The sequence below is a fragment of the Pogona vitticeps genome, chromosome 1 (assembly GCF_051106095.1).
Source record: "Pogona vitticeps strain Pit_001003342236 chromosome 1, PviZW2.1, whole genome shotgun sequence".
Lineage (NCBI taxonomy): Eukaryota > Metazoa > Chordata > Lepidosauria > Squamata > Agamidae > Pogona > Pogona vitticeps.
Window position 1 is genome coordinate 290,013,093 of NC_135783.1, and position 8,873 is coordinate 290,021,965.

Consider the following 8,873-nt stretch of genomic DNA (forward strand, 5'->3'; position numbering starts at 1 on the left):
TTCTCAGAAGTATATAATGTTGGTAACATGTTGTGTGCATTATATATGAACATCTCCAAAGGTAATGGAGACTGATGCTTGCAAGGTCCTGCCTCATGGTGGTGATAGTGGGAAAGTTTTTCTCTGTTCTAAGTCTTGATTGCAAGAACCATTGTGCTTATTTTTGAACAATAAATTGCCTTTCCCAAACTGAGATGAACAAACACATTTAGAACAGCTTGTCGGATGGTAGAAGTGCAAAAGCAAGCTGAACCATTCAGATTTTCTGTGAGAATACATAATACCTTTAGATAAAGCTCAGTTTCTTTCAGAAACAGAACATATTCTCACCTTATTTAACTCCTGATTTTATTTATCATGAAAATATGTTTCATATCTCTTTAAATCGTGCAGCTGATAGACAAAGATAAATTTTCAGGCAAGGTAGATGTACATACTGTGGTAGACATTTATCCACACTGGCACAAGCACAGTGTCATCAAACAAAGTTAAGTATGGAAAAGTGTTTTCCTTTACAATTTAACTGTAAGCATAGGCATAAATGATGTTCACATACAGTATGGCACAGGAAATGGACAGGAAAGTTGTTAAATATGTGTGAAGCTGAGCCCTGACTTGTTCCTCTCACGTGGAAAACCAGACCAAGCAAAATAGTGCTCTATCCATGTTTGTAGATCCCCAAATGTCTTATTTTCCCTCAAGCTCATAAAGACTTTCCTGCCAAATATCTGAGGAAGGAGGCTGCCCTCTGAGTCCAGGGCGTGGCTGAATGAATGGGCTGCTCTCAGATTGTGGGTCTCCTGTCTCTTAGGCAGAAAGGGACTCAAATTTCTAGCATACACTATAGTTGCCAGTCTTAAGACACTGATGTCCTAGGGTTGCTAGGCTTCTGGTCTTCAGGTGAGGGAGCAAAACAGTGCTTGGCAGCACTTCTTTTTAAAAGCTTGATTTTTGCGTGAGGTGGCTTAACAGCCCTGACACAACTCTCCACTCATTTCCAGCAGGCACCAGGATAACACTAGCTCAGCACAAAGGTGTTTGGAGGTGTGTTGAACTTGCTTTTCTTTCAATCCTTTTCTGTCCCACCTCTGTGACACCACAAGGATCCCTTGGTTTCGGGGGTCGGGGGGAATGCTGCAGACCTAACGATCCTATCCCATTATTAAGGATTTAAAAACATAAATTATTGAAACAAGTTTTAGATTGGCTTAGTCCAGAAAATATCTGCAAGGCTGTGAACTTGTACAATAACATCAGGCTGTTGCCTCATGAAACAGTGAAGTAACAGCCTGATTTCCACTGGCAACCAGCTTATTTCTAGGCCCAGTTCTGGATGCTGGTTTTGATCTTTGGCACCTTGAATCTACTTCCCTGGAACATGACTTCTTTGGAGGCCTTTCTCTAAAAACTAAGTGAAGTGTGACATGGCCATGTATAGTGGAGGTTTTTAATGCCCCCTTGCCGTGGGAGGCCCTCCTGAGAAAGTTTCATCTGATACCTACCTTTATGTTATTTCTGTGATAGACAAAGAACCTTTGAGTTTCCAGTCCTTTTAATCAATCTTAGATTCAAGCTGTGTTATTCTCTCTATTCTGTGTTTGTTTCATTGCTACCTGTTGCTATTGAATTTTTTTGACTTTCATTATATTTATTTTTCAAGAGTTTCCCGAACCTTTGTTTTAAGACAGCTTAAAAATACTGTAAATAAATAAACGTTTATGTCTGATCAATTTTCTTTTTTAAGGCATCATCTTGATATTTTAGGCTTTTTTTTAGTGCTGCTTGATTTTCTCATTTATTATTTTGTGTTTAAATAATGTAAGCTGCTCTGAGACAGGATCTTGTTGTGTATGTTAATTTATCTTAAATAAATAAATCTATAATGGTGTCATAACTCACAGTGTTTCCTTGAGATAATGTATATACAATTACACTGGAGGTAACCATTCTGCTCTGTGTTTTTGTACACGGTGCTGCAGTTCTCTAGTTGTTTACTTCTAGTTTTGGTTTAATTGTGTGCTTCCTTTGGAAAGCACTGGGCCTTGAAACTACCTGGATGAAATAAGTACTAACACTTTACTGTTATATATGATTAAGGATATCAGGTTGAGTTCAGTGTCATTTAGCCTGGTGAATGAATATAGAATTGCAGCCTTGAGACTATATGCATAGTCCCATAGACTGCCCCAGAAATAAGACCTGTTGAACTCAATAGGGCTCATATCTGATTATACAGACTAAACTATTTTTCCTGGTGCAAGGAGAATCAAGATAAGGGCTATTTCCAGATGACCCAATACTGTATTAGATAAACCACACTAAAAAAGAAATTGTCTTAAATAAGGAGAGCAATAGGAGTAGTTCCAGTGGTGTTTCAATAGCATAGTTTTAGTGTGGATACATTTACACATTTTGGCTTTGTACAGGCTTATGCATGCTTATATCCACTAGCTTCAGTTTGACTGCTCAAGCATAAGCAACTGCAAGATAATACGAAAAGCAATCTCAAGTACAAAATGGCTTCCTTGACTGACATAAGTCACCATATGCCTTTGTCTGACAATTCCACTTTCTTCTCTGCATTGTCAGTAGAAATTGCCTAGCACATGAAGAGCAGAGGAACTGCTTAAAATAGACTAAAAAAGTCAGTTGCAAAAGGAAGTGATGGCTTTCCTGTATCATTCATTATTTCATATTTAATTCAGCGATAACCTCACTTTGAATTCCTGGAGACATATCACAGATCTTCCACTTAAACTGCTGAAGAGCTGGACACGATTTAGTAAGTGTTCTGAGTACCTGGTCATTCTCTGTGCAAATAGGCTACCCCTGTCAGAAGACTCTTAGTAGCTTTTAGGCTAGGCTGGGCTAGTCAATATGTCATGCCCAGAATTAAAGAATGCAGTAAAGAATATGGCATCTCTATCAAGTGTTAAATGACCTTGATCTTTACCTTCCATGACTTTCTCTAAAATATTCAAATTAGCCACAGATGTTTAATGTTAAGAATGTTTCCACACAAGGAAACATATCACATTCTGGGCTTTTTGTGTGATTTGTTTCCCAGCAATAACATGACATATGGCAAATTGCTCTTCAGCCTGACCCTGATCCATGCCCAGATGTACGGCAATTTTTTTTTATGCCAGGCAAGAGGGATTCCCCAACAGATGGAAAGGTTTCTTTCAAATAGATTGTTCCCATTAAAGCAACCCTTTCCAGTTTGGTTGGAACACACCAGACATAGTAGTGATAGAATGAAGAAATGTCTGGATCATTGACATTGCTATTCCAGGGGATGCCAGAGTTGAAGATAAATAATTGGAAAAACTAACAAAGTACAGAGATCTAACAATTGAAACATCTTGCTTGTGAAACACACTTCAGTGGTCCCCATAGTCATGGGAGCTTTGGGAAAAATATCAAGAAATTTCACATGGTATCATAAGCAGTTGCAGATCTCAGAAATAACACCATAAGAGTTACAAAAAAGGCAACATTATTAACAGCATACATACTGTACTGATATTTAACAGATACTTGGGTTTTTGGTTAAAACTTGTATCTGTTAATGATACTGGTTAATGTTTTTATAATTTTGATTGACTGTGCCTGGTGACCCCTTCATGGATTGCTGCCTTGTCGTGGCGAAGGGGCTTGAGTAACTCAGAAAAGCTATGGGCTATGCCGTGCAGGGACACCCAAGACGGACAGGACATAGTGGAGAGTTCCGACTAAATGCAATCCACCTGGAGTAGGAACTGGCAATGCCACTCCAGTATCTTTGCCAAGAATGCCCCATGATCAGAAGGGAAAGGAGTACGACAAGGCTGTATATTGTCCCCCAGCTTATTCAACATATATGCAGAATACATCATGCAGAAGGCTGGACTGGAGGAATCCCAAGCAGGAATTAAGATTGCTGGAAGAAATATCAACAACCTCCGATATGCAGATGACACCACTCTGATGGCAGAAAGTGAGGAGGAATTAAAGAACCTTGTAATGAGGGTGAAAGAGGAGAGTGCAAAAAACGGTCTGAAACTCAACATCAAAAAAACTAAGATCATGGCCACTGGTCCCATCACCTCCTGGGAAATTGAAGGGGAAGATATGGAGGCAGTGACAGATTTTATTTTCTTGGGCTCCATGATCACTGCAGATGGAGACAGCAGCCACGAAATTAAAAGATGCCTGCTTCTTGGGAGGAAAGCGATGACAAACCTTGACAGCATCCTAAAAAGCAGAGACATCACCTTGCCAACAACATAGTCAAAGCTATGGTTTCCCCTGTCGTGATGTATGGAAGTGAGAGCTGGACCATAAAGCTGACCACCGGAGAATTGATGCCTTTGAATTGTGGTGCTGGAGGAGGCTCTTGAGAGTCCCCTGGACTGCAAGGAGAACAGACCTATCAATTCTAAAGGAAATCAACCCTGAGTGCTCACTGGAAGGACAGATCCTGAAGCTGAGGCTCCAGTACTTTGGCCATCTCATGAGAAGAGAAGACTCCTTGGAAAAGACCTTGATGTTAGGAAAGTGTCATGGCAAGAGGAGAAGGGAACGACAGAGGATGAGATGGTTGGACAGTGTCTGCGAAGCAACCATCAAGAATTTGACACAACTACGGGAGGCAGTGGAAGACAGGAGGGCCTGGCGTGCTCTGGTCCATGGGGTCACGAAGAGTCAGACACGACTAAACGACTAAACGACAACGACGACATGCCTGATGATGATGATGATGATGATGATGATGATGATGATGATGATAGTAGTACTACTACTTGTAGTAGTAGTAGTATGCTGTCAAGTACAGTTGACCATGGAAATAGGCAATTACTGGGATAGAATTATTGTACTTTAATTATTATTACATTGTTATAGCTATTTTGATTGTTTATTGCCTTATTGAATGATAATTGGCTTATTGAATATTTTTATTGAGTGTTTTTTAAAAAACAATTAAAAACATGAATGTTTAGGCAGGCCTTCCCAACAGATAACTCCTGACACCTTTTCCCTTCTTCTACAGCTGTCCCAGACTGTTTGTATTCTCTGTTATGTGAAATCGTTTTACATATATATAATTGTATTATTGTTATGTTGTTAGCCGCCTAGAGTGGTCCTAACAAGACTAGATAGGCGGGACATAAATAAATAAATAAATAAATAAATAAATAAATAAATAAATAAATAAATAAATAAACAAACAAATAAATAAATAAATAAATAAATAAATAAATAAATAAATAAATAAATAAATAAATAAATAAATAAATTTATCATTGTATGTTATAGAATTGATGCCTTTGAATTGTGGTGCTGGAAGAGGCTCTCGAGAGTCACCTGGACTGCAAGGAGAACAAACCTATCAATTCTGAAGGAAATCAACCCTGAGTGCTCACTGGAAGGACAAATCCTGAAGCTGAGGCTCCAGTACTTTGGTCATCTGATGAGAAGAGAAGACTCCCTGGAAAAGACCTTGATGTCAGAAAAGTGTGAGGGCAAAAGGAGAAGGGGACGACAGAGGATGTGATGGCTGGACAGTGTCTGCGAAGCAACCAACCTGAAATTGACAGAACTCCGGGAGGCAGTGGAAGATAGGAGGGCCTGGCGTGCTCTGGTCCATGGGGTCACAAAGAGTCGGACACGACTAAACGACTAAGCGACAACGATGTTATGGTTCTATTTTAAGTGTTTCTGACTATTAGAATGTGCTCTGGTATGGACTGCAATAGTAATAGTAGTAGTAGTAGTAGTAGTAGTAGTAGTAGTAGTAGTAATAATAATAATAATAATAATAATAATAATAATGATGATGATGATGATGATGATGATGATGATGATGATGATGATGATAATAACAAGAACAAGAACAAGAACAAGAACAGGAACAAGAACAAGAACAAGAACAATAATAATAATAATAACAAGAACAACAATCATCATCATCATCATCATCATCATCGGGCTTATGATGACCCTTTTGAGGATTTTCTAGGTAGAAAGTACTCATAAGTGGTTTACCATTTCCTTCTTCTTGGCACCATCCTGTCTCTGTACATCTTGCCCAAGGGCACATAGGCTGGCTCTGCTCATAGGTGGCAGAGTGGGGAATCAAACTCCCAATCTCTGGCTCTGCAGCAAGATATCTAACCCACCGAGCTATCAAGCCAGTTGTTACATCTTACAAAGATGGAAATATTTTATCATATTTAACATTGTTGGTTTTCTTAGGTCTGAGGCAGGTTAAGTGGGCATGGAATAGTAAGGAAAGCTACTCTATGAGATTGCATTATCGGGGGCTCTCACAAATAGAATGCCTCACACTTAGTTACACCTGTGTGTGGTGCCATCAAGCATGTAAGAGGGACTGTTCCAATGTAGTCCAGCATTTTTCAAATTGTGCTGTGCAATTTAGTACAGTTCTCAACACGTATACTGTGTTTTTCTTGCTTTTAGGCAGATCTGTCTCTAACAACATTGTTGGCTTTCACCTCCTGAATGACAGCGTCAAACACAAGGTACTCCACTCATTCGTTTGCTATGTCAGGAGCTCGTATGCAGATTGTGTCTTTCTGTCATTCCGTTAATCTGGGAGGGAGTGTTCTCCAGTTCCTCACAGGTTCAAATGGTTGCACATTTTAGGGTGAGAATGCTGGGCAAGCTGTCTTTCAGGAAAGCCCTCCTATCACTATTGGTCTTTCTGTTAATGAACCAGAGGCAAGATGAGGTACAAAGGGAGATGCTGGTTATGCACTGCACCTATAAGGGAGAAAAGGCTATCCACCTATTCTAATGTAAGCTTGCATTGTCTGGATTTAGAAAATTGGTTTGCTTTTCTTTTGCACTTGGACAGCTGAGAGATATCAGGGAGCTGTCAGATACATACTGTAGTCTTAAATGAGTTACCTATCGGGAGACAGTCACTGTCACAGGAGGAAATATCTATATGTATTATTTTATGATCTGATCCCCAGTTCTGAAAAACGTCAAACCACCTAATTCTCCAACTAACTGAATGGTTTTAAAAAATCTGTTATATTAGTTGCACATAGGTGCTTATCCGATATGCAGTTGACCTACAGATGTATTTATTTTAGATCTAAATCTTCCATAATTTGGACACAACCTCAGTAGCCCTTTTACAGTAATAGATTTATAGGCATTCAAAGGTGCTGAAATGGATCTGGAAGAATTACAAAAAGGAGCTATGACAGAAACATTTTAAGTGTAATTCTGAAACTTAATCTTGTCAGCAGCTCTCGTATTTATTGCGACCCAACATACTGTCTAAATTACCATTACATTTTGCTGTGGTACAGCAAATGTGAAGTGATTTCCATTATTTGTTGACTAAATTAGTCTCAACAGCAGCTATTGCTTTTCGTGCCAGATGAATCCGTTGAACACTAGAATGCTTTAAGTATCATAACCCATGGAAGCTGTTGAGGAGCTGTTCCCTATGTAGCCCTCAAGATGCTGGATACAACATTTTACTTCTTACTTAACATGTAGAGTAGGCTACATGTATATGTTGCTGTTATGGAGGTGCCACATGCTTCTGGGCCCAAGGAGATTTCACTTGTAGTTATAATGTTTAATTAGTCCCAGTGCCTCTGCTGATGTGATAAACACTAAACCCCTTTCACAGAGTGGGAACACATTCATAAGGGGCCACATGCTAAAATATTGTGTCAAAGTCACTTTATGGCAGCTTTTCCACTTCGACGAGAACCCCTGCACAGTCCTCTAGGGAGCTTCCAGATAAGACCTTTATTGTGAAACAATGCCTTACCTATAGTCTTTTATGAGGGCAAGGATCCCAAGCAGTATTGTCTTCCATTTGTAACTCTTCTGGATTTCTGTTTGTTCTTTGAACTTTTTTATTACAAAATAACTGTAAGTGGAGTGAGGGAAGTAGTCTGATGCCTTTCTGTATAATGACCTTCAGTGGATAGTACTTGGAAGCCTTCATCTATGTGTACCCTGCATAATTATATTGTAAACTATTCAAGAGAGTGCTTTAGAGCAGTGGTTCTTAACATGGGCAATAATGCCCCCCAGGGGGCAATTTCATTTTTCAGGGGGGCAGTAGAACGAAAAGGGGCGGTGTGGGGGCGCTGGAGCAGAAGGGAGCGGTGGGGGGGGGTGCTGGAGCAAGCCAAACCTGTGAAGATGGCTGCAGCCTTTTTACAGTGTGCATGAATATATATTTTCCTCCAATCTTAATTTAGTTTCAGAGTTTTTGTCTTGAAATTTTTAGTTCCTTCTTTGCGGTTTGTTTTTATGCCCTTTTAATATTTCTTTTTGCGTCTTAAAATTCGCTTGCAACTAAATCATTAAATGTTACTTTTGGGGGGGCATTTCATTTTCTTGGAATTGAATTTTGTTTTCATGGGTCATTGGATTTAAGTGTCTTAAATAAATAAATAAATAAATAAATAAATACATACATACATACATACATACATAAATAAATAAATAAATAAATAAATAAATAAATAAATAAATAAATAAATAAATAAATAAATAAATAATAAAAAGATATCATCACCGCGGGGAGGGGGGCGATGATAACTTCCTCAAAGGCTCAAGGGGGCGTTTCTTTCAAAAAGGTTAAGAACCATTGCTTTAGAGAGTGCTATGTTGTAGTATATAAGCAGTACATTTTGCTTTGTGTCATCTGAATGTGTCCTAAGTTACATTTAAATGTTTCAGCTTCTTCTGAATGAGCTGAGATGTTGAATTTATCCTTGATAAATTTTGTTCTTGTTCTTGACCAACCAAATGGAACAGATTTGCTTGTACCATTTACATAACTGAAGTTAATATTCCTTAGGGAATATTCTGTTGTTATGTGCCATCAAATC